This window comes from Lissotriton helveticus, chromosome 8 (assembly GCF_964261635.1).
Source record: "Lissotriton helveticus chromosome 8, aLisHel1.1, whole genome shotgun sequence".
NCBI lineage: Eukaryota > Metazoa > Chordata > Amphibia > Caudata > Salamandridae > Lissotriton > Lissotriton helveticus.
In genome coordinates, this window is record NC_136069.1 from 151,205,693 (window position 1) to 151,231,768 (window position 26,076).

The following is a 26,076-nucleotide window of genomic DNA, read 5'->3' on the forward strand; positions in this document are numbered from 1 at the left end:
ACTCTGAACTCACTACTCTGAACTCTGCACTCACTACTCTGCACTCACTACTCACTACTCTGCACCCACTACTCTGCACCCACTACTCTGCACTCACTACTCTGCACTCACTACTCTGCACTCACTACTCTGCACCCACTACTCTGCACCCACTACTCTGCACTCACTACCCACTACTCTGCACCCACTACTCTGCACCCACTACTCTGCACTCACTACTCTGCACTCACTACTATGCACTCACTACTCTACACTCACTACTCTACACTCACTACTCTACACTCACTACTCTGCACTCACTACTCTGCACTCACTACTCTACACTACTCACTACTCTACACTCACTACTCTGAACTCACTACTCTGAACTCACTACTCTGAACTCTGCACTCACTACTCTGAACTCTGCACTCACTACTCTGAACTCTGCACTCACTACTCACTACTCTGCACCCACTACTCTGCACCCACTACTCTGCACCCACTACTCTGAACTCACTACTCTGAACTCTGCACTCACTACTCTGAACTCTGCACTCACTACTCTGCACTCACTACTCACTACTCTGCACCCACTACTCTGCACTCACTACTCACTACTCTGCACTCACTACTCTGAACTCTGAACTCACTACTCTGCACTCACTACTCACTACTCTGCACTCACTACTCTGCACTCACTACTCTGCACTCACTACTCTGAACTCACTACTCTGAACTCTGCACTCACTACTCACTACTCTGCACCCACTACTCTGCACCCACTACTCTGCACCCACTACTCTGCACTCACTACTCACTACTCTGCACTCACTACTCTGCACTCACTACTCTGCACTCACTACTCTGCACCCACTACTCTGCACCCACTACTCTGCACTCACTACCCACTACTCTGCACCCACTACTCTGCACCCACTACTCTGCACTCACTACTCTGCACTCACTACTCTACACTCACTACTCTACACTCACTACTCTACACTCACTACTCTGCACTCACTACTCTGCACTCACTACTCTGCACTCACTACTCTGCACTCACTACTCTACACTACTCACTACTCTACACTCACTACTCTGAACTCACTACTCTGAACTCACTACTCTGAACTCTGCACTCACTACTCTGAACTCTGCACTCACTACTCTGCACTCACTACTCACTACTCTGCACCCACTACTCTGCACTCACTACTCACTACTCTGCACTCACTACTCTGCACTCACTACTCTGCACTCACTACTCTGCACTCACTACTCTGCACTCACTACTCTGCACTCACTACTTTGCACTCACTACTCTGCACTCACTACTCACTACTCTGCACTCACTACTCTGCACTCACTACTCTGCACTCACTACTCTGCACTCACTACTCTGCACTCACTACTTTGCACTCACTACTTTGCACTCACTACTTTGCACTCACTACTCTGCACTCACTACTCTGCACTCACTACTCACTACTTTGCACTCACTACTCACTACTCTGCATTCACTACTCACTACTCTGCACTCACTACTCTGTACTCACTACTCTGCACTCACTACTCTGAACTCACTACTCTGAACTCTGCACTCACTACTCTGCACTCACTACTCTGCACTCACTACTCACTACTCTGCACTCACTACTCTGCACTCACTACTCACTACTCTGCACTCACTACTCTGCACTCACTACTCTACACTCACTACTCTACACTCACTACTCTGAACTCTGAACTCACTACTCACTACTCTGCACTCACTACTCTGCACTCACTACTCACTACTCTGCACTCACTACTCACTACTCTGCACTCACTACTCTGCACTCACTACTCAAGGATGTCCTCTGCGGAAAGGCCCTCCCGAAACCTCTCTGCCACATTTAGCCTATCTCCCTCCTTCATCAACACAGCTCTCCCCATCATCAACATAGTTCTCTTACCTCAACTCCCTGCAACTGAAAAATAATTAATTCAACCATGTCCGTGAAGAAATCTGCAAAATACTTGCGAACATGAAGCAGACTACGCACATCTCGGACCCTCTCCTGGCGACATTTGTAAACAAGCATTTATTTTGCAATACTGAGGTTCAATTTTGTATTTGTGATTCCGTTTTCCCAGTGTGACATAACCCTGTTTTCCATGTCAGATTTTTCTTAATTAAATGGTGTTTAGAACTAGGCGGCTTGGTATAACAATCATTTAGAACACCTAAACTAATAAAATAAATCGCCAGCAGGAAGGAACTATTTGTACATAAAATAAAGCTTGCGATTAACCCCTGCGCTGTCGGTTTCTGTTGGGGATCAGGCGAGATGACTGCAATATCTGCGCGCGCATTCCAAAACGAAACCTAGCGTGGGGACGGGACTTCCGTCTTGTGCGCGAAGCCCGCGCCCACGGAGTTCCTGGTCAAGAGCAGTGCGTGATGCGGGGCTCCCATGCCTGAGGGAGAGCCCCGCAGAGGCGACATAACACACTGGATTGGCGGTAAGTGGACCTTGGGGGGCGCTCGTGTGTGTGAGTGTGTGTGTGCGTGTATGTTCGCTCCTGTGTGTGTGTCTCTGTGTGCGACGGCGGGGGGAGGGGGGAGTGTATCTGTCTGTGTGTCTGTCTCCGCTCGTGTGTGTGTGTGGGCACATGCGTGCAGGGGGAGGTGTGCCTGGGTATGTTTGTGCTTCCCAGGAGACAGCCACGGCGAGCGCGGCGCGTGCCAGTCGGCGCGTGCCACTTTCAAATCGCCTCCAAGGCGATGCGCGCGGCCAGGACTGTCTCCTGGGAAGCACACATGCCGACAAAAGGGGCTCGGCGGAGACGCGCTTCGCGCGGCTAGCCGAGACCTAAAAAAATGGGTTCTGCACACACATGCCTGGTGGCCATCTTGAAATTGTTTTCATTAAATGGAAATACCAGCATTTAAAAAGCGCACGGCTACCTCCGGAGAGGTGTCCCGGCACTGGGCGCCGTCGGGAAGATTAGGCAAGCTATTGCCCAGAGTCACATGGTGCTGGGCTAACCTGCTGCCGGAGCCAGAGATTAAACTGTGAACCCTGTGATCCAGAGTCAGGCACCCTGGATGCTGTGCCACACCTCTTCCACCACAATTGCAGATGTCTGCCACACATGTGCAAAGATGGATGCGGCACAGCAGAGAAACCATTCTAAGATGGCCACCGCGCATGTGCATACATGACCACCAACGACCTCTGAGCAGGAAGAATTGACAAATCCAAAAGGTGCTCCAGGCGAGGCCCTGTGGCTTTGCCGATGCTTGTTAATTTCTGTATCTTCTGCTGCCTTCATGTACCCTTAATGGGGGCGGGTAGGAAACTCAGTGCCAATAGTACCAGAGGGCAAGCCAGAAGTAGTGACTGATGCACATGAAGCATACTACAACGAATATGCCCAAATCAGAGACATCAGCAGAGTTTTCTTGCTGCCTGCTCTGAGTAAGGGTCACGTTCACGAATTTCCGGCTATTAACAATGAAATGGTTACAGTGAAAAACACAAGTGGTTTACAACTGAAATTATATTGAAATTAAACTATACTTTTAATTCTTATCTGCTTAAAAATACTCTAATTGTGAATGCTAATTACTTTTGTACTCAGTAAGAAATTACAGAGCTCTCAATTTAGGAAGTAAAATATTCAAATTTCGAAATCTTATCTGGTGCCCTAGGGACGTGCATTTTGCATTTTCAACATCCCTGTTTGAAATGCAAACATCTGGGCCGTTTGTTGTAATAGGTTTTGGCAATTAATCCTAATAAAGCATGCAGATGCAAACCTAACTTGTCCCTATCCCTCATATGGTGCTGCAGAGACAGGTATGCAGACCAGAGATTTGTCCTATTTATTTAACCTACAAGTTACGCTGTTAGCTAATTCTTTGAAGCGAAGACTAGTAAGTAGAGTGCAGGTTTCGGAGGCAGATAGTGAAAGCAGTTTGTTTTTCTGGTATCAGTTTTTAAAAGCCCTTTAAAAAAACATTTCTCAGTACCTTTGCAAAAGCTCTTTAGATATGGAAAGTTGAGTTTGGAAGACAATCGTATATACATGTAAGTAAATATCCAGGCAAAAGAAGGCTTCTACTCATGCTGAGAAGTCTAGATTAAAGCATGGACCTGATTTCAGGTGATAATTTAGCTACAAGATGTCATCGCTTTTGTAGAGCTAGGTATCTGTAATCTGTATCTTTAGGACATTTGCTGTTGAACAAGAACCCTGAAATGACCATAGAGCGTAGGATCTCTTTACATTTTAAGTTTTATTTAAGGTTTTATATAGCTCGGGATTAGTCCAATTGGTCATCCCAGTGCTTCACACGGATGACAGCTAATGATATAGTTTATCAACACAATGGGTTTACAAGAAACCTGGGACACAGTTAATGCGTTTTATGTGGTTAGGTTAACTTCTTATTTTGAGGCCGCCCTACCGTCGCAGACGGGAAAGGCCAAGGGCGATCTACTCACTTTAGTCTCCCATAAAACCCCATGCATCTTGCAGGAGCTCGAAACAGGTTCTAGTTCAACTTGTTGGCAGTCCAGTTAGATTTTAAGAATGTGTTGAGTTTACTTTTTGTCAATGTTGCATAATTCCTTTGTGCGGGTTAATCCCATTGATCATTTGCTATGTTTATAATACTTCCCTGCGTCATAAGGGAAAAAGCAGGACTCTATTTATTCAGTTATAATTTTGGGTGATTTTAACCTTCACCTATGCCAAAGGTGGTGCCACATATCCGATTATCCTTGCTCAGGGAATCACATTAGTGCCAACTACGAACACACTCACCAAGGGGACATTTATGAGGAAATTATTGCTGATTTTAATTTGCAACATATGGGTGATGGTGTGGAGGGAGAAGTTATTCCATCATTTATTGGCAGAGGTTCCAATTCCACAGCTGATTACGTTTTTATGTTCGCTTTCCTGTCAAAGTTTGTCCAACTTTGTACGGTCAAATGGAACCAGTTTAGCGACCATAATAACCCTTTATTTCTGTCCTTGGAATGGAGGAAATAGTTAGTCCCTCAGTTGGCTCCAGGAACACTGACTTCGTGCCTTGGGACAAGGCCTGTAGCTTGAAATAGAGTAAGGTTTCCCCTGAACCCTTTTTAAACAATCTTTCCAGCATTTGCACGCAAGACATTAGTTTGTGTTTAGATGGTGCCACCAATGGAGAAATCCTACTGAGTGCATTTTACAGAATAAGTCAACAGGTTTCAAATGACTGCTTGAGACCAATGTGTAGACCTAAAACCGGTGGCGAGAGGTCGTTTGATCACATTTGTATGTAGGCTCACCAAAAGCTGCAAAAAGCATTAAAGCAAAACCCTCAGGATAGGGGCAAGATAATTATGAGAAGGAAAACATACAAGCAAACATTGGTAGCCCGAAAAAAAAAGAAATGAAAGACAAAGCCTGGGGCGACCTACTCCAGATAAATATTTTTTAAAAATAGTGCTATGTTTTGAGATTGTTATCCGGCCCTTCTTTACAGGGGCTTTTAACAGCACTGTAGATTGCACTATAACTTCCGACACATGGGGAACACATTTTCAGGGAATCTATGGAAGGAGGAGGTGTCAGAGGCGACTTTATATCAGAGGACAAAGCGCCTGACTCCGACGGGGTCCCCGCTGACTTATATAAGTTGAATTCTTCAATTTTGGCTAAAATTTTAACTCATGTCTTCAATGCTGCTTGTAGAACAGGTCTACCATCCTCCTGTTCTAGGTTAATTATATACTAGTCTTTAAGAACGGGGAAAGTTCAGACCCAGAATGCTACAGACCCATCTCCCTCATTGACTCAGTATTCAAGGTCTTTTTGAGAGTGATCCTCTCTAGCCTATCAGACTGGTTGGAGCAAAATAATGTAATTTCCAATTTGCAATATGGGTTCAGGCCAGGGAGAGGCACAATAGACCAGTGCCTTAATTTACAGCTGATTATCAGGATATATACAGTAGCCAAGAGGGGCATGCTACATCTGGCCTTTAAGGACTTAAATTCTTCTTTTGATCGTGTAAAGAGGTCTAAGTTCTGGCTCCTGCTTATTAAATTGGGGGTGGATCATAAAATTGTTTGTTTTCTACAAGAGCTCTATTTGAACCTCTCCGCAGCCGTGTGATACAATCAGACCGGGAGACTGTCCTCACCTATAAATGTGAATAGGGGAGGCAGAAAGGCTGTATACATCAATAATCTTAGCCCAACCTTGTGAACAACATGTGAACATATCCCCCGGGTCGGGAACTAGCTAATTCCTGTACTACTATATTCGGATGATGCATTGCTGTTAGCCAGGACGGCAGTGGGGCTTCAGCATCTGCTTGGCTCCTATATAGGTTGCATGAACTCGTTGGACTTGAGTACTAGTTTTCCAAAATTTCACACAATGGTCATGGGCCCTAGAAACAAATGCTAGAAAAAAGTCTGGAGATGGCGTAGAAGTCACTAGGGTATCTACCTTCTCCTATCTGGTGGTCCTTTTTGATGACAGGGGCTTGTGGGTCCCGTAATGGAAGGCCAAAAGGAATACCACCTGAAGAGCTGTAGCTGTGGTGTTTGACTTTGCTAAAAGATTGGGAGCTAACCCCATACAGGCCCTTGTGAAAGTTTACCAAGTAAAATGCATTTCCATCGCCAGCTATGGGAGTAATATCTGGGGATATAAGGATGCTACAGACTTACAAATAGTGGAGAACAAATTTTTGAAAAGACTCAACTGTTCTACAATCCGTAGCCTCGTATATTTCCCATGAAGAGCAGGGGATATTGTATATCTCTGACCTGGTGGCCCTCTCGCCATTGTTACGATGGATCAAGATCTGGACTAATCCAAACCTGAAGTTGAACTGGATAATTATAAAAGACTGCCTGTCACTGGAGAGGGCGGACAGCATCCCGTTGCATTGCTACATTAAGATATTTTGCGGAAAAGCTGGGTCGTCCTGAATTATTTGTGTCTCCAAAAGGGATTACAGAGAGAGATTTGAAATGGGTCAAGAGACATTTTCTCTCTATTATGTATGCAGAGGGAGAAACCAAACCTTCTCTACAGAGCTATATTTTGCTAAAACCCTGCCCCTCAGTTGAGCCCTACTTAGTGATGGTCAAAATACCTCGCCATTGCTTTTTTAAACATGGTTTAGGTTAAACCTCTCATATCGGTTACTTGCAGTACCTCAGGGGCGGCATAAATTGGAAGAGTTGGACCCCTGTACTTGTGATAGTTTTCCCCCGCAAGATACCATGTATTTTGTGATGTTCTGTGAGCATTATTGTTCATTACGACAACGTTTTATACTGCCACTTTAAAAGGAAAAGAGTTTCTACAAGTAAGACGGCCCTAACTTACCTCCAGACGTTACTGAGTCCCATAGAGTGTTTTAATGTTGCATGTTTTCGAGTAGGTGTCCTCAGAATTAGAAAGACACATTTTGTTCAAGTACTGGGCCAATGTTAATTGTTTGTGACTTGGTTCTGAGTAAGGGGTACTTAGCACCATAATTTTTTTATGAAATTTTAATGTAATCGTATTATTGGGGACTTTTGAAACTTTTATGATAATGTATTTTTATTTTATTGTGCGCGTTTTAATGGATTTAATTAACTGAAACAAGGCACAATCGGGGATAGCAATGACCCCAGAGCCGGTCCTAGGCCTTCTGAGGCCCCGGGCGAAAGGGAAGATGTGGGCCCCTCTAAGTGCCTTACTGCCTGCGCGAGTGCGCGCAGCGCTTTTCCCGCATTTCATATCGGGCCCCCTGCTCTGCGGTCTACTCTGCGGGGCCGGCGGTGGGGCTCCCTGAGCGCGAGGCCCTGGGCATCTGCCCATACCGCCCATGCCTAGGACCGGCCCTGAATGACCCTATGGAGCCCATGTACGATACTGGGCAAAGCAGTACTCATCATCATATGATGGAGGAAAAACGGTCCTGTCTCGATGTAATTGTTCCACTTAACTTGCACCTGGAGTGCACCAACATAGAAACTACAATCTTAGGAAAGGAAGAAACATATTTTATTTTTAAAATATTTCTAGATCAGCTTTTTAGGTCTCGCCTGTCGATGCGCATGCGCATCGAGCTTGCGAGCCTATTGCGGCTTATACAAGCTTTAACTAAGAAGCAAGGAATCGTGGCGATTCCTTGCAGTGCCCGTGACTTTTAAGCTCAATGCGCATGTGCATTGAGCTTAAAAGCGCGTGCACAGCCGCCCGCATTCCTCCGACACCTTTGAAGTGAAGCTTAGCTTCACTTCAAAGGCCCGGCTTCTTCACACCCACATGCCGCTCTGCCCCGCTCAGCCCCCTCCCCTGAGTCATCCTGCCTGCCCAGACTTCTCCTCCCCCCTAATTACATCCCGCTTTCACTTGTTTGTATTTACATCATGTTGATTTATGTGCAACATAAGTTTTATCACATTACTCGAGGCTTCGTGACGCTAAATGCGCTGACCAGCATTGCAATATTAGACCTTTCTTTTCTTTTTAGCTCCGGCCGACATATGCTGCGTGTTTTTTACAGCTACTTTACACGGCAGGGATGCACCTTCTTGTCGATGGCCCTCGGTCTGCCAACAGTTTGCCTCTTGCTTTGTTCGTACCGCACAAGTGGAAGGTTCAGTCTGATGAGTTTTTGCCCACTTGGCACAGCCACGAGTACAGTCTTTCTTATCGACGGCGCCACCATTTACAACTCATCAATAGCGCCTCAAGCTGCTCACTCTCCTTCTCCCCCACCCCCCACCCCATCCGACTTGTTTTTCTTTTAACTGTACCCCAACCGAAACGGACTCAGAAGGATGAAAGGCTTTTGCATGCGACTACCCAACTCATGCGAGCACCCCCCCAGTTCTTCCTGCGCCCCGCCGATTACCACCCCCCCCCCCCCGCATTCCTTCACTTCCATTGAACCACGCAGCCCGGGACACAATCCCCCTGCACCCATCCCCCTTTAGCCTCCTCCCGAGCCATGCGATCCTCCCCACGTCCCTCACTCATCCAAATTTGAACCCAACCCCGCTTACTGAAACTTCAGCTTCTCTCCCCACTCTCCACCACAAGCCCCCGCTAGCACATCGATCACGGGGGTGAAATATTCAGTTCACACTATTTATTTTGCTGATATCTTCGTTTTCTTAGGTGCAAACCGCGTGCGCATTATAAACACTTTTTATTTGTCCTCTCTTTTGTGTGTTCTGTTACATTATATCTTTCCTTCCACTGTTATCTCCCTCGACTTACATGCGAAGCAAGCGCCCGTCACAAACAGGCTGTCTAGTCTCTCTTTAGTTTGCTGGCGCCATTCAATTCACACTATTTGTTTTTCTGCCATCTCCTTCTACTTACATGCAAAGCGAGTGCGTACTTCAAACACTTTGTATGGCCTCTGTTTAGTCTACATTAAAATCACACTTGAATTTTAGGTTACCTTCATTTGCTAGTATACACATCGGGCGTGTATTACAAACAGTTGTATATTATATGTAGCTTTTGCAAGCACAAGTGATGTTGTTTACCTATATCTTAATGTCGATTAGAGCTGCTTATCATTAAAATATATAAAACCATTGATAGTATAAGGCATTTATTTTTTATATTTTTCTATGAATCGTCATGTGTAATATAAAACAAACTGATGTGTATAAACACATGCGCTCAGTGTTACAGTAGCGGACCATATTAATGCGATCTTCCTTGGTCTAATTTTTGCTGAGGCGGTTAAATAGGGTACTCTGTGGCAAAGGACCTTTGTTTTATATATCTTCCGCTTTTATTGTATCAGCATGGGGTCTGGCTTGTTAAAAGAACCATAACAAGAGCTGAGCCATACAAAGATGTTGCGCGTAAATCGGGGAACACTTGTCATGTAAACATACGAGAAAGATCATTCAAAATTAAAAAAGTTATTTATTTTTTAGCATTAGAATTTTATTTTGATGGACATTTATTGAAAGAAATTGTTTCAAATATGAAGCCTTCAAGAAAACCCCTGTACTCTAAAAACATTGCCACGCAACGCCACTCACCCACGCAACGCCACTCACCCACGCAACGCCACTCACCCACGCAACGCCACTCACCCACGCAACGCCACTCACTCACGCAACGCCACTCACCCACGCAACGCCACTCACCGACGCAACGCCACTCTCCCACGCAACGCCACTCACCCACGCAACGCCACTCACCCACGCAACGCCACTCACCCACGCAACGCCACTCAGCCACGCAACGCCACTCAGCCACGCAACGCCACTCAGCCACGCAACGCCACTCAGCCACGCAACGCCACTCAGCCACGCAACGCCACTCAGCCACGCAACGCCACTCAGCCACGCAACGCCACTCAGCCACTCAGCCACGCAACGCCACTCAGCCACGCAACGCCACTCAGCCACGCAACGCCACTCATCCATTTGCAAAACGAAAAATGTCAAACTCTTCTATTGCGAGACCTATTGCATTTTCAATGCTTGTTGAATAGTGTCCTCTTTGCCATCTTTTTGCACCTACAATATTTGTATTTTCCATCAAGCAAATGACAGGCACCGCAGTACTACACAGACACACACAACAGAAGAATGATAATGCTTTACCTCGGGTGAGTTAAAGGCATGAAGGAAACATAGACACACTCAGACAAGACACAGTGAAGTGAGACAGTTGTGCCATGCAGACCTAGTTGTACCTTCACTTACAGGATGTAATGGTGGGTCTAGTATGCACATGTCTAGGTTTTTATGGCGATATAAAAATTATTCTTTGGCCTGCATCTAAGACATCCTAAATGTGTGCAATCCGGTAGAATGGGGATGCAGAGATGTAATTTACAGGTAACTAAAGGAAGTAATTGCTTGCAGTATATTTGCTGTCTGCCATGCTTTGCTACCTTTTTTTAACCAATCTTGGCTGCTGTTCTTTTATGAGTAAGTGTGCCTTGAGAGTTTCTAGTTTTAGCATTTAGCTGATTGGGCCTGTGATGAATGACGTGTAAATGTGATTCTCCTTGAGCTGTTTATGAACAAGCGCCAGGTTTGATCAATGACTTTGTATAGGTGTATCTTTTGTAAGTGTTTTGTAGGAATAATCAAAATTTGTGGTGCTAATGTTTAAGTGTAAAACGTCTTAGTTCTCTAATCTCTACAGATTTTGTTGTTCCTTGCAGATTTTGGACATTTTGCATATTTCCCATAGATGATTCGAAAATTTGTAAATTACCAGCAAATTTTCTAGATAAAATATGTGGAAAATTCAGATAGAAACTAGGACTACGGGTCAATGAGGTGCAGACATAGTAGCACCTATAAACATAAACTAACAATATTTCAGGCCCCGCACTCTGGTTTTCGTTAACAGTCAAAGTACCCGAGTCAGTTTACAGGCTGGCTTGTGTAGTGGTCACCTGAATTGCAAGTCTTTGCAGGTAAGTCTCCCAACCCAAGTCACTCAGTCCCCCACTGACACCCATCTCCTATTAATGAATGCAGCAAGCATGAGATCACTAAACAGCAAAGGGGGAACTGAGGTAAGGTATGCGAGGGTGCTCATACCCTAGCATCAGGACAAAGAAGGAGATGCATGATGAGATGGAGACCTTGTCATCAGGTCTCACAAACTGCAAACCAAGAGAGATGAGTGCAAGGGGGCAGACACACTACATATTTCCAAAAGCTTCTTCCACAATTTTGAAGGAATAATTCATTCAAATACAGTGAATGCAATTTAATGCACTTAAGCCATTAACTTTGGCTTCCGTCTATGACATTTTAATATGTTTTTTCCTAGTTATTTTATCAGATGATGTACTATTCTTGCAGGAACCTGAAAATATTTGTGCAGATGTTCATTTATTTTTCAACTGTTTTATATTTAATTGACGTGATCAAAAAGCAGGGTAAAATGATGATGTCACTTCCTGTAATGTCTATAAGGGGAAGGTAGAGTCACATGGCATGTGATGTCACTTCCAGTACCCTTTGATTTCAGTGAAAAGTCACCACTGATCGATTTGAGGAAGCAGGGATTAGCTCTCAGGTCTCTGTGCTCTGCAGTCAACAATCTACACTAGACTAGATCGCATCTCCTGGTGGTTCGAGGAACATACTAGATAACATGGGTTTGTATAACTTCAAAACACATCTGCCATGCCTCACATGTGTCTAAAGTGGCATTTTTTATCCAACTGCTGTAGAGAATCCAAGCTCTTCCTCTGGTCTTTATGTGGGCCAGGTCCCCCTGCATCTCAGACTCTGTAGAAATTGAAAACAAACATTGAAACAGGTCTCTATCGGGCCCTACGTTCATGTCTTTAACTTTACGGACAAATAACTCTGATCAATTTCTCAACAAGTAATGAAAAGTTCTTTAATGTAATCCTTGTCAGCGATTTAAATCCGGTTATATTTCACGTTTTACTTAATGTTCCATTCTCTAAGTGTGTTAGCTATTTCCAGGGCGTTGTGTTTCTGGTTGTTTGTGTAGCGTATTACTCTTGTATAGTGCATACTTTGAACTGAGTCGCCTCTAGTTGTTTAGAAAGGACCACCATCCACCATTGAGAGCTCGCCAGAGGACGCTGAAGGCAGCGCAAGTTTCTTACAATGTCTGTCAGTGGGTCAAAAAGGTTCTCAAAATACATGGTCATTCAATCTGTATCTTCTCTGCAAAGCACACAAAGCAATGGCTACATATTCCTGTTGCAGTTGTGATTCTATGCAAATGTGTACGAAGGAGGTACACAGTTGTCAAAATTTTGACAAGACGAAAGTAAAAGAGAATTGAGTGCTCACAGGTGAGTGGGTGCGTTGTGTGTTTTGGAGATGGTGATGTGAAGGTGATGCGAGGATGTGCATTCAGGAGAGAGTGAAAAGAGGGTGCTGAAGAGGATAGAGATAGAATGTTAAGATATGCAGATGGAAGAGCTGTGGAGAGAAAATGGAGGTACATGTCTAAATTGGAGTGATCATAATGAAGTGACGGAGACCCTGCAAGACCACTACCCCTTCCACAAACCTCAGTAAAAAAAGCAGAAAAAGGATGTACATGTCTAACATGGAGTGAGTATAATAGAGTGATTGAGACACTCTGAAGACTAACCCATTCTATAGACCTCAGTCAAAAAAGCAGAAAAGGGGGATGTACAGGTCTAAAGGAAGGGAGCATAACAGTGACTGAGACACTCTGAAGACTACTACCCTTTCCACAGACCACCCAATTTCAGAAATGAGACATTTTCAATAGTCATTATTTACAACAAAATTATTGTTGTTACTCGTTTATTTTAAACCACTAACAAACACTAACACAGGTAATAGTCCTGACTGGTTTGGGTGTGAATTAGTTGTTGTGTTATATATCTGAATGTAATAACTGAATGCTCTGAGACTAACCAAATACCTGTGTGTGTGTGGGGGGGGGGGGCACACTATGAAATCATGGAAAGTTTGTGTTTAAGCCACACTCTTAATTACACTAGCTACGCCCCTTTTCAGAGGCCTCCCACATTTTGCATCCCACTTAAAGCCCAACCCTTAGTCATCCATTTGAGCTCAATCATGGTCCAAACCCAATGTAGTAGCCTGCTTCCCATCCAGCAAAAGCGCTTAGGTGCATCGGAAGCGTTATGCAGCGCTACAGAGATGCAACTGCGATGTACTGAACAGCATTTCCGCTTCCTCTACTGACTGTCAGATGAATCTGCGTCACACAAGCTGGGCTCAGGCCCACAGCCCGCGCTAAACACATCTACAACCGCGAGACAAGGAGGGCCTCTTCAGGGTTCATGGACGGATAATGGGGGGTGGAGGGGGGGCTGCGGCTCAGCCTCCGTTAAACACCGCCGGCCGCGGCCAGTTTAGCGCGGGAAGCGGCCCCGTGCAGCGCCGCCGCCGCCGTGAGATAAGCAGGGCTGCTCCCGGCGGGCCGCTTCATATGGATTTTATGTTCACAGATGAACGAGGGGAGGAGCCGCCATAACTCACTCAGAGGCGAGCATAAAATCCATACCAAATGGCCCACTGGCACATATATTAGGAAGGCAGCCTTTTCCTGCAGCTCCGCGCGCCTCCAGGGGGTATTCCCAGGGGCCCCGGACGGACCGAAACGGCTACATTTTTCTTGCTTTGACCTTTAGGAAGCACAGCAGTGCTGGCGGGCTGGCCCTGCAGCCTGGGGACGTGCACTGCCTCGCCACCCTCCTTCTCTCCCGCTATTATGGGTCGGAGAATGGGGGGCTCATCTCGGTGTGGGAGGGAGAGAGCCAACACTGCTGGAAGTTCCAGTTGGCCAGTTACAAATGTTTTCTACTGGATACAGTATTAGCATAGGAGTTTCAGTCTTCCGATGAGCTGCTGTAGAGAACATTTCTGTTACATTTTGTTCAACAATGGGGTGTATAAGTTTCAGCTGGTATTTTATTTCCCCTACAATTTTGGTATAACTTTTATTTCTAATCATATGTTAAAAAAATCTATAAAAGTCATGCACTTAACACACACCCCTTCCAATTAAAGTGCTAAACATTAAAAATAAAAACCTTTCAAAATAGTTTGACCAGATTTTCAGAATCAAAAACCAGGCCGGGAACATACATTGAAATAAGACTAAATGTTGACACGTTATCTATCTATCTATCTATCTATCTATCTATCTATCTATCTATCTATCTATCTATCTATCTATCTATCTATCTATCTATCTATCCATACATAGATATAAATATGCATATAGATGTATGTGCGTATATATACACATATACGCAATTATATGCACAAATATACATATATATATATATATATATATATGCATACATATATGTCGAGAGATAAACGTTCCCACCCCGGCATCATTGCTGTCAAGAGCACCAGGGTCAGGCTATTGCTGAGCCCGGCCTTGTTCGTGGACACTGCAGACCTCGTTCAGCCCTCATCAAATCCTGCAGTGCTCCATGAATGAGGCGAGGCACCATGGCAGGTGCCTCTGTGAAAGTTAAATTGTGTCTCTGTTGTGATAAAAGGGTCAGATGAAACGTGAACCTGCACAGCTCTGTGTTTAATGTTAACGTTCATCCGCCCTCTCTCAAAAACCGGGAAATGTCTTTGTTTTGAAAAAAGTGTTGGGAACCTGGGAAAGTCTTTAAAAACCGGGACTAGTCACCCTATTTAATAATGCAAATACACATATTAAAATAGCCAAGTTAACGAACACTCATTCATTAAACAAGCATTGGAAATGCAATAGGTCTCGCACCATTAGAGTTAGTGCTTTTAGAATTGTTTATGGGTTTTTTTTGTAAATGTTTAGCATTTTTGTTTCCTGTAGCCAATGCTAAAGAATTACAAATAAAAAAAGCCATAAATATTTATAAAAGCTGTAACTGAAATGGTCTGAGAGCTATTGCACTGTGTGAGGGTGAGGTGTTGAGGGTGAGTGAGGGTGAGCGTGAGGGTGGGTGAGGGTGAGTGTGAGTGAGGGTGAGGGGTTGAGGGTGAGTGAGGGTGAGGGCATTCACATGTACTGCGCGTGGGTGTCCTTCCTTTCCTGGAAATGCTAACTTTACTGTCTTAAAAGAAAGTGAAAGCAAAGCAGACTAAAGATCGAACAGAGATCGTCGGGGACTTTCCACTTCGACGCAAGTGTGGCTTTGTTCAGCTGTTAGGCAGAGGGTGTTTGTGGAGTGTGGGCGGGGCTACCTGTATTTGATGGGTGACATCACCTTTCGTAGGAGTTTGGAGCTTAACATTGGCCACAGGCTAAGCCAATAGGCCCTAGAGCCCTAGTCTTCAAACTTTTTAAGCCCCCGCGTCAATACATTTCATTAGGGCTCCCAGGCGAGCGTGGGAAAGGAGAGGAGGGGAGAGCAGCAGAAGAAGCCGAATGAGAGAGATCGAATGAGGAGAGAGGCGGGGCAGGAGCCCGCTTGTTAATAAATAATCCCCGGAGGTGGTGATATTTCCCGGGATTGTGACAGAACATTTCTCGCTGCACCAACACAAACAGAGGCAGCGAGAGACATGTCACCGGGGGAGGGGGCGGGTGTCTGCGCGCTGCTCCGGGGACAGCGGGGGAGGGGCGTGTGTGCGGTGCTGCTGGGGAAGGCATGCGGGGCTGCTGAGCAGGGACAAAGGCAGAACAAAAACGGAGGTTGGATGGGCAAAGGAAGAAAGAGGTGACACACGAACTGGAATAAATAAAACTAAAAAGTAGAAAATTGGGGATATTAAATAGAAAGGGGTGAAAGAGGGGGAGGCAGGAAAGTAAACGGAGAGCGGTGAGACAAAACGAAGACGACTTTCAGGAGGCGAGCGCGGGAAAGGAGAGGAGGGGAGAGCACGGCGGGCAGGGGTGGGGCGGAGAGGGGAGAGGTGCGACACGGCAGGCAGGGGAGGAGAGTAGGAGGAGGAGGGGGGAGGAGAGTAGGGGAGGCACAGAAAGGTCTTCTGCTCGATGTTAATGATAGCCAAATGGCATATATATAACCCAGACGGGGCTTATTTACAAAGCCAGCGGGGATCTTCAAAGGGTGGCACAGCTCTTGCCCCGGTGGAGCAACAATGGGCAATGCAGCCGTCCAGGACTGTGTAGCTATGGAGAGCACAATATTATACCATTAGTTGCCCGAGGCTATGCCATGTTAGCTACAACTGTAGGGTGTTTGTAACACGAGCTCCAGACATTTGTTTCCACGCTCTAGGCATTGACAGTTATAGCCGCTCAGCAAAGCTTCGTGGTGCCTTTGTCTGGTGGAGCGCGGAGCGTAGATGATTTAAAAGGCAGCTGAGACATGCAGGATGAAAGAGGAGTGTCACTGTAGAATGCTGGAGATGAGAGGGACTGCCAGCCTAAGATCCAGGAGGCGAGAAAGACCGTCAGTGTGGAGTGCAGGATTCGAGAGAGACTGTCAGTGTGGAGTATAGGAATGAGAGAGAGCGTCAGTGTGGCGTGCAGTATTCGAGAGAGACTGTCAGTGTGGAGTATAGGAATGAGAGAGCGTCAGTGTGGCATGCAGTATTCGAGAGAGACTGTCAGTGTGGAGTATAGGAATGAGAGAGAGCGTCAGTGTGGCGTGCAGGATTCGAGAGAGACTTGTCAGTATGGAGTGCAGGAGGCGAGAGAGACCGTCGGTGTGGCGTGCAGGGGACGTAAGATATTGTAATTGCTGGGTGTACGAGGCGTGGGAGACTGTCATGTAGGGTGGGTGCAGCAAATGAGAGAGATTGTCAGTGTGGCGTGCAGGATACGAGAGAGACTGTCAGTGTGGGATGCAGGAGATAGAGACACTGGAAACGAGAGACTGTCAATGAGGCGGGAGAAACGGTCATTGTGGGAAGCCGGAGTTGAAATAGACTCAGCGTGGGACGCCTGGAATAGGAGAGACTGTCGCTGTGAGATGCAGAAGATGAGAGGCAGTGTGAGTGCAGGTGTGTGGGTAGGAAAGGACGGCGTGTACGTCATGAGTGCGGGCACGGTTTCTGTGGGGTGAAAGGGAGAGGAGGGCTGCTGGTCTGGGAGGGTGGTCTGTTGGAAGAGGGGGTCGCCGTGGGAGGCACTGATGACGCAGTACTGAGGGAGAGAGTCCGTATTTGCACCGAGTGGTCGTCGGAGGTGTGAGGGCACAGGCCGCGGTGCCCGTGACATTGTGAGTGAGGATACGAAGCCGGATTTGACGGACGGGATTGTGACAGAACATTTCTCGCTGCACCAACACAAACAGAGGCAGCGAGAGACATGTCACCGGGGGAGGGAGCGGGTGTCTGCGCGCTGCTCCAGGGGACAGCGGGGGAGGGGCGTGTGTGCGGTGCTGCTGGGGAAGTGGAATAAACAAAAACTAAAAAGGAGAAAATTGGGGATATAAAATAGAAAGGGGTGAAAGAGGGGGAGGCAGGAAAGTAAACGGAGAGCGGTGAGACAAAACGAAGACGACTTTCAGGAGGCGAGCGTGGGAAAGGAGAGGAGGGGAGAGCACGGCGGGCAGGGGAGGGGCGGAGAGGGGAGAGGTGCGACACGGCAGGCAGACAGGGGAGGAGAGTAGGAGGAGGAGGGGGGAGGAGAGTAGGGGAGGCACGGCCTAGCGGCCGTGCAATCAAGAAGTGAGGGGGCGGGAGAGTAGGCAAGGCAGGCGGCTGGGGGCATGTGCACGCGCTTTTAAGCTCAATGCGCATGCGCATTGAGCTTAAAAGTCACGGGCACTGCAAGGAATCGCCACGATTCCTTGCAAGTTGGACAAAGAGTGGATAAGCCCCCATAGTCTCGCAAGCTCGATGCGCATGCGCATCGACAGGCGAGACCTAAAAAGCTGTTGCAACATCTTAGGACAAATGCAAAGTTGTTCGCTTATCAACTAATTATTTAAGCTGGTGGTTGAGTCCTCAGCAATGAATCAGACACAACTCGCCACTACACATTCCCCGTTTGGCATTTCTTTATAGAAAAATCCAAAGGCGAAAAAACGTTGATTAATCAGCATACATTTCTTTTAAAACACTGAATAACCAATTGTTATATTGTGTTTCGTACCACACTTCTGCCGTTTCTAAGCCTTATAATTAATGTTAATCAATTAAATGATACTTAAGTTAACTCAATTGTTTGACAGCAAGTCGGACTGGCTGGATTTGTACTCCAAGAGCTTCTTAAACTACAACTACTAATAAAAGGAACCTTTATCATTTTCAGATTTTAACATATGGAACCCATTCATACCCACAAAATATATGGTCAGGAATTATTATTTTAGTAGACCTACCTTTTCTCTTCTGAGAGTTATTTACTACTCATATCTCCTAATAACCCTCTTCCTAGCTAGTGTGCACTTGATTAGGTAACTTGGCAAAAAAGCCCTTAAAGAAACTGTACTTTAATATCCGATTAACATCACCCCAACTATGCAATCCGTTGTTAATCCAGCTGTCCTAAAATAAATAAATAAATAAATAGCATCCATAGCTTTTTGCCTTCTGCAGCAACCAAAGAGCAGTACCTGCCGACATTGCTAAATTTCAACTCTGTTTTAAAATATGTGCAAATGTTTAACTTTTCCCAAAATACTGCAAGCGGTGAGTTGGATTATAAATAAACCCTCCAAACTTGCCCTTTCCCAAAAATGTTGTGGACTGCAAGTAGAATAGTAAACTTAGCTTTAGCCCCCGAATGATTCCAGGATGATGGAATCATGGATCGTAACTGAATATCGATGCTTCACATGTTTATCCCAACTTTTTGCACCCACCTTGAACTAAGGTATGAGGCCTGAAGGCCCACTACTCCGGGGAGAAGAGGTGGTGCTCCAGTACGACTCCAACTTGAATAATTTCAACCCTATGGAATCTCTTGTGTACAGCCTCAAAGACTATGGTCTAGTCAGCTGCAACTTTTCCTGTTAATGGTGGACTCCTCTCACATGTACACACTCTCAACATGTCAATCACAGCATCCAATCAGGATGCTCAGACGCCGCTCAACTTATTATGTCACAAGATGAGTGGAGTCAGGTGTTTGTGGCGGGTGATCCCATTGAATTTAAATCAAAGTGATAACAGATTTTGGAAGGTAAGCAAGTTGTGCAAAAAGTGTGACGTCATTGAAGTCTATGGGAAGCATTCTGGCATGCTAGGAGGGTGATTGCTAGATGGGTGACACCCTCCAAATGAGGGTGATGAATGGAGTATGCACATACTCCACCTACTTAAACAGCCAAACTTACCTGACATTCATAAAACAAACTCCAGCAGACTACAATGCACTGATGTAAATATATGGGAAAACTTAATTAGGAGCATTTATCCTATTCATTAAAGAAACAATATGATTCAGAGTTGCAAAAATGCAAAGTTTGCATTTTTTCAAACAGTGCTAAATGCTGTCTTCCAAATCATTGGGGTTAAAAGAGAAAACTGCTCCTTGCAGTGACCACATGAGCTCGACCCAAAGAAGTTATAATCACTAGTTTTCTTACATATATCCATAAAAGGGGCTGTTGAAGTGGCTGTTGAATATCACTCTACTTTGGTGTCTAGACTGTCTATTTCCAAAGTGTATAAAGATCTACTACTAAGACAAAAATCAATATCATCAGAGCAGGTATTAATATATAAAGCAATAAAGGACCTTCCTAGTAACAAACATTAAGGTCTGGCTTCACAGCCTAGTTGTCTGCTAGAGCTATTGTTATCAGTTCTTTAAAATATGTATAGAGTTGGCTTTGACTCACCCAGAGGAGCATCTGTCTTTCGCCTCATTCTACTGGGTGTCAAGTATATCATTCTGCCTCCTACAGAGAGCATTTATTGCAGTGCTTGAGGGACTATATAACATCTCAAACGTACACTGAATTATCACACATTACATTCTTTATCTCACAGATGTCTTATAAATAGAAGGAAATCATTTTTGTTTTGCTAGTAGTTGTTCTATTATTTATTGAGCAGGAATTATCTCATCAAATGGCCACAATGTAGAGATGTGTAAATAAAGGAGTAAAAAAAATTAACTCATCCGGTTTCTAATTCCAAATGTACATTATTAAAAACAACTCTTAGTATGTGCAAATTATATCTAAAATACCATCAGGCAATTCTACAATAAAGTATACATAAACACACAAAATATTTTATTAATACATCTCATCCATTTTCAAATCAATAACATAAAGTAAGAATCTAGCCACCCTGTTGTATCCTACCACACATCAACCTGTGATGATAAGGAATGGCAAGGTACCGGTGTTCAGTACACCTTGTTAGCTCAGTGAGACCTAGCTGAACTAGAGGTAGCATCAACATCTACTTGGGTCTTGACTATTTCTTTAATGGAGAATGTGTGTATTCCTGACAGCACGCGCAAGACAGCAGCAGGCATGTCCTTTGTACGTGAACTCACATATGGATGGGGAAAGAGGTCTGCCTGAAAAGAAATGACACCATGCCAATGCAGTTAGGGGCTAAATGGGTTTCTTCCCTACAAATGGGCGGGTAAAATTCCTGCAAGGCACGAGTAAGGGGTGGAGTAGAGTTATCTGCCTGCTGTCTTATTAATATTTAGAGCCACACCTCTTCCCCTGAGAACTCTACTTTTCAATGCAAGAGTACATAAGGACAACAGCTGATGACGTTTGTAGCCCTCTACATCTAAACATGGAGAGAATGAGTAACCCACATGCTCACAGATGTGTGTAACCAGCAGGTCGCAGATTTATCATCCCCCCTCATCTGTTATATAAGCATCAAATGATGGTTCAAGTTCTGGTAGGTATTTTATAGATTATTCGTTTCTATGAATTCCTCATACCCAGCACACCGCTTTCACCTGAGCCAATGTCATGAGGTTAAAGTTCAGCCAGGTCTGTTTTCAGAGCCAACTGCATGAAGTGTGCTGGGACTGGCAACATCATACTTACATTATGAAGGTAAAAGGGGTGTAGTCAGAACATCCGGACTGAAAGTGTCCTTTTGAGACACAGGACAAGATGCCTATATGAGTGGAAATTACTTTAAGTCTGTGGAGACAATTTCTCTGAATGAAGCTCGGAATATAAATAAGAATTGATCCCTGGTTGACTACTGTATTTTCTCTCTTTAAATAGGAATGATTTTTACCTTACTGCTATTCACATTTCTATGCTTTTACAATGTTTTTGTATATGTTTTATTTATGACATTTTGTTTGTAAATGTACTTGTTTTGTTAACTGATGAGAATTGTATTTATGATAAGGCTGAATTATGTCTCAGATGTCGTTTGATATGTTTTTAATAATCTTCAAAATAAATTGTATATTTTTAATATTTAATTTTTACATTTCCTCTTTGTTCATCCCACTGGTGTGGAATAAGTGTTTATGGCAAAATTAATGTTGGTTGTGTGATATTTACCCAAAGGGGATTTCTCTTTAGACAGATGTCAGCTGTGCAAGGAGCTTGACTGCAAGTCAAATATGCTTGTAATTGACACAAAATTGCTGTTGTGAAATGTTTTGCTAGTAATCAGCGCCAAATATGTCCCATGCAAAAAACCTCATGTCAATTTGCTGTTTATAAACTGCTTGTTGCCAGCCTTACATTATTTTTACCGAACCTAACGATATTTAATTTGTTACCCTCATACGGACAAAGGTTGGGGAAGAGCGGGTATGAAAAGGACACATAGATGTAGCACCCAGACTCGTCCACCTCATGAAAGGAAGAGGCGGGCGAAACACATCACTTGCAAGTAACTCACAGACCCACGTGGAAAGGTCCTCAGACCCACTGGCTATCGCACCAGTGAAATCCACAGGTTTCGCAGGTGAACATGCACAGTTAATTAATTTTGTATGTAAGTTTGTGGATTTATATAACTTCAAGGTTTTGCAAAGCAATACAGCGATGTGCAAGTGAAGGAGGGATTGCTATAAAATATTTCAAAACGCTACCAATCAAGAGTTGAGAAAATACAGTTTTCAATCTCCAGAGACGTTGTTCATTTTATATGGGACCCAGCAAACTATGATCCAAAGATATATGAACTAAGACTACATTTATTACTTTTTTCCCAACCCAGCAAGTATATTGCAAAATCCGGTCTAAAATGATCACACAATGTCAAAGATGTGCAAATATATTAACTGTACACATCTTTGTATATTTTTCTACAGGCAGCCTTTCACCGCACCCAAAAAAACATTTGCAAATTGTCGAATTTAATTAAGTCCGGATGAATAAATAAACAATGCATTCAAACAGGTGTTAGATTTATTTTTGCCTTGGTTATGAATTCATGAGGCAAAGTGTTTGAAGTTTTGTTGAGCACGTGCTGAAAAACAGATCCCTTTAGCCATTTGCACCTCACCCAGGTAAAGCAGGGACCAGAGAGAAAGAGAAAGAGAAAGGAGGAGGTCCCACTGCTTTTCAACACATGATTGCACACAAAAGAAACATACACAAGAGTTTACTTTCAAAAAATAAAACACAGATGTAATTTTGTTATGATTTGTACCCGTCTAAACATAAGAAAAAAAAATGAAACTGTGCGTGAAACAATAACTTTTCCTTTCCACACGTTTTATTCGTCTCTTTGGAGGGAAATGGACCTGTGGTGGAATGAGACTCTGCAGCCAGGGTGAGGAAGAGGAGGCTGCTCCCCTGAAACCCAGAATAACACATAAGCAGAGACCTCAATTTACCCTAAGTAAGGTGTGAACATCTCACATAGTGCTGGTTCCTGCTTCCTGGCACCTGCACTACACAGGGAAAATGCTGCTATAAATATCAAAACAGTAAGACAACCACTGTAGGAGTGACCAGCTCACACCTTAAACGAGACATCATAAAGGAGCACAATCAAAGCAGCGCAGAAATGGCCCTTGGTTGCAGGCCTCCTCTGGTGTGCCTATGCAAGCCCTGGGGCACAGGACTCTGCTCTGGTGCATCTTCTCTGTTTCTCATCTGCTCTCCACCATGGGTTCAGTCATGGCTGCCGGATCGCTCCATGGCGGCTGAGAACACCGGTCACAGTCTCTTACTAGCAGTTCTAAAATCAATATTTTCAAGCGTGTTTGCACAATAAATTAATTTAACTGACTACAACTCTTATAACGCACCTATTTGTTACATGAAAGCCCAGGGCCTGAAACATGGTGTCTTGTGACTTGGCAACCCTCAGTGTCAGAGAGCACCTCTCTGCCACTTGATGGCAAAATCCCTCTTCTGGGAAATGGTTGCTCCAGGGTCTGTAAGACAAAACTCTGGGATCCACTCTACTTCACAGAGTTTACAGATTCGTGTCAGAGCGCATTGTAATGGCTTCTTCGGTCAATGCCAACATGACATCAGAGAGCACCTCCTGTCCCAGGATGCATTATAAGACACCACTCTCAGTTCAAGGATCTACTCTGGAAGGGTACACCATTACAGGATCTACTTCCTTAAAAACGCAGAAACAAGATTTACTCCTCAGGAAAAAAACACAGGACTGACTCCTCAAAGAGAACCTAAGGCCTCAGGATTCGCTCTCCAGAGAGTAAGCCTGTCAAGAATCAACTCCTGTACTCCAGGATCCACCAAGAGAAAAGCAAGAAGAGTGACTCTGTATTGTGTTCACAGTTCCTAGGTGCAGTCCTCTAAGAGCACCATAGTCTGGGGACTCATTCAAGGACAAAGTACCATGCTCAAATTCTGACCGGAGCTCCAGCACAGGATGCGCTCCAAGAGGAAAGGTGCAGGCCAGGATCTACTCTTTAGAAAGCACCCAATACCTTGTGATCTATTCCAGACAGTAGCCCCAGGATCCACTGCATACAGAGCAGCCCCAGCAAAGTATCCAATACAAGGCACCCAGAACCACTCCACAAAGAGAACTGTATCCCAGGATGCAGTCGAAGCGCATCCATAACAAAGTGATCTACCACTGATAGCAGCCCCGACATCCGCTGCTTAAAGGCCAATCCCAGCCCAGGATCCACTCCATACAAGAACTGTACAGCAGGATCCATTCAGATAGCTGATAGAACAGCCTGGCGATCCACTCGTCACAGTAAAACCAGGATCCACTCATCAGAAACCAACCACAACCTTTTGATCCAATCCTGACAGGAGCCCCATGAGCCACTGCTCAGGCTGCAACCCCAGACCAGGCTCTACTTCAAAAGCGAACTGCATCAGCAGATCCTCTCTGAAAGCACTATTAACTTTGTGATCCACTACTGACAACCACAGGATCCACTCCTCTGAGAATACAAAAACTCATAATTCGCAGCTGGAAGCAGCCCAAGAACCCCCGGTCCAGGCAGCAAGCACACAGCCCAAGATCCACTCCACAAGGGGATCAGCACCACAGGATGGAATCTTGAGCGCAGCCCCGGGATCCACTGCTCAGGGAATAAACACTGCCCAGGGTGCAGTCACAGGCACACTCAAAAACAACTGCACCCCCTGAATCCACCGAAAGAGCACCCCGATCCATTACAGACAGAAGCCACGCGATCCACTGCTGTGGGAGCAACACCAGCCCAGGATCCACTGAGTGCTAACCCAAGCGCACGGCCCCAGGATCCACTCCCAGGCATGCAGCAGCAGCAGCAGGCTGAGCAAACAAGGCAGCAGCAGCAGCAGGAATGCAGCCTCGCTTACCTTTGTGTCACCAGCAGAGCGCCTCCGGATTCCTTTCCAGAAACTGAGGGGAGAAGTGCGCGCCGCCCGAGAGAGACCCCCGTCCTGCTACCCACGGGCCCCCGCCGGCCTGGCCCCCGCCACACATCAAAGCAACTTGGCCGGGGGGACACTTTTAGGGGCCTATTGTCTGCCGTGGTCCGTGCCGCCTGCTTGTCGGCTCCCCCCCTCGCGCCAGACTTGGTACGGCCCAGGCATTCATGCCAAGTAGCTTTCACACATGGAAGCTTGTCTCAAGCAATTGCTGACAAGCCACAAACAAGACATTCTCCCTCCTCCCACCTCCTTTCCCTCCCTCTTTCCTCCCCCGGCCCCCGCCCTCCTCTCCCGTCCCATCCAGCACCCCTCCTTCCTCCCTCCGCGGAAGGCCAAGGAGAGCTCCAGTGACAGGCAGCCAGGCAGGCAGCCTGGGCCCGGCCGGGCGGCAGCAGGCACAGGCAGCGCGCTGCTGCTGCTGGGGACCCGGAGGCGGGGAGGAGGCAGCCTCCTGCACACGGAGGCTCGGCAGATAAATAAATACAAAGAGCGGGGGGAGCCAGCACGGGGGAGCTACTGGTTCTCCGCTGCTGCACCAGACACAGCAAAAGAGATGGGCTGCAACCGAGGACCGAGAAATCACAGCAGATGATACTTAATAAAAATGTCTCCAAACACACTGTGTTCTTGCTAAACGCTGCCCTTCCCCGGGCACCTCACCACTCATATTTTTTCAGGAGGGGGGCGTGTGTTGGTTTAGCGGGTTGGGATCACGAGTTCAACTAGGCGAGGAAAAGATTGGCTAGGCAGCTCCAAGAAAAGCGTGCGTTCTCGAGGCCCCTTTACTATAAAGTAGCCCAGGAGGCAAGCGCGATGCTATAATTTCAATGCATAAGTCACATATAAACCCGCATGCTGTGATCCCAGCACAACGAACTGCCGAG

The 26,076-nt window shown here is 45.5% G+C and overlaps 1 protein-coding gene across 1 annotated transcript in view; it reads right to left on the minus strand.

Annotated features, from left to right (window-relative positions):
• Positions 1–25,872, minus strand: part of BCL9 (BCL9 transcription coactivator) — a 904,233-nt gene extending 878,361 nt beyond the window's left edge. Inside the window, exon 1 of the mRNA XM_078656778.1 lies at positions 25,118–25,872. The gene's annotated coding sequence lies outside the window, so the exon portion shown is untranslated. The remainder of the gene's footprint in view (positions 1–25,117) is intronic.
• Positions 25,873–26,076: the final 204 nt, after the last annotated feature.